We start from the raw sequence: 1,370 nt of genomic DNA, 5'->3' as shown, positions 1-1,370 counted from the left end.
CTTATGCGCCAAGGACCTAGCCCCCAGGTGCGATCCGCAGATGCCTTCGTGGATTTCGCTGAGGGCGTAGGCCGCTTCCGAGGGGCGGAGGCACCTTAAGAGGGGGGCGGTGAACGAGGTCCGATACAGCCTCCCTTCATAGAATACGTAGTGGGCGGACTTCATGACGAGTCGCCGAGCTTGATCTTCGTCCTCTGGGAGGATCCCTTCGGCGAGGTAGGCGACGAGCGGGTCCATCCAAGATGGCTCCGGATCAATCGCCATCACCGCTCCGGCCTCGCCGATGCTCGGGGCATCCAGGGTCTCCAGGTAGATCGCCCTCGACAAGTTGTGCGCGTCTGCGCCCACCAAGCGGGACAGCCTGTCGGCCCTGGCATTTTCGCTTCTCGGGACCTGCTGAATGTCAACACTGCCGAGGTCGGGAATGAGTGCTTGCACCTTCCAGACATAGTTCTGCATGGTCGGGCTCCGAGCCTCGAACTCCCCTCGGACCTGCCCGACCACCAGCTGGGAGTCGGTGAAGACCTTCAAACGCCGGATGCCGAGCTCCTTGGTGAGTTTGAGTCCTGTGACTAGGGCCTCGTATTCCGCCTCGTTGTTGGTCACTGGAAATCCGAACCTCAAGGCATACTCGGCTATCACTCCATCGGGACTGGTAAGGACCAGCCCGGCCCCTCCACCTTCGGGGTTCGACGACCCATCAATGTGAAGCGTCCAGATTGGGAGGTCGAGGCTGGGTGTTTCCGGCGGCCTAGGTTCCGCCTCCTGCATAGTGCACTCAGCGAGGAAGTCCGCGAGCACCTGGGCCTTGATGGCGGGTCGGGGCTGGTAGCGGATGTCGAACTCACCAAGTTCTACTGCCCACTTCACCAGCCGTCCCGCATTCTCAGGATTGCTGAGGATCTGCCGCAGTGGTTGATCGGTCAAGAGGGTGACGGGATGAGCCTGGAAATAGGGGCGAAGCCTCCTGGCCGCGGTGAGCAGCGCGAAGGCGATCTTTTCCGCCTTCGTATACCGCGTCTCGGCATCCCGTAGGACCCGGCTGATGTAGTACACAGGCTTCTGGAGCTTTGCCTCTTCCCGAACCAGTACTGCGCTGACTGCGGTTGGGGAGACCGCCAGATAGAGGTAGAGCATCTCCCCCTCTTGCGGCTTGGACAGCAGGGGAGGAGACGCCAAGTACTCCTTGAGTTGGTCGAATGCCACTTGACATTCGGCCGTCCAAAGGAAGTCTTTCGGGCGCTTCAACACCTTGAAGAACGGTTGGCAGCGTTCGGCCGATTTTGCCACAAATCGTCCGAGCGCGGCGACCCTTCCAGCGAGCTCCTGAACCTCCTTCACTTTGGTCGGAGGGGACATATCTTGGATGG

Source organism: Phoenix dactylifera, unplaced genomic scaffold (assembly GCF_009389715.1).
Source record: "Phoenix dactylifera cultivar Barhee BC4 unplaced genomic scaffold, palm_55x_up_171113_PBpolish2nd_filt_p 001306F, whole genome shotgun sequence".
Lineage (NCBI taxonomy): Eukaryota > Viridiplantae > Streptophyta > Magnoliopsida > Arecales > Arecaceae > Phoenix > Phoenix dactylifera.
Note: the sequence above shows the minus strand (reverse complement) of the source record.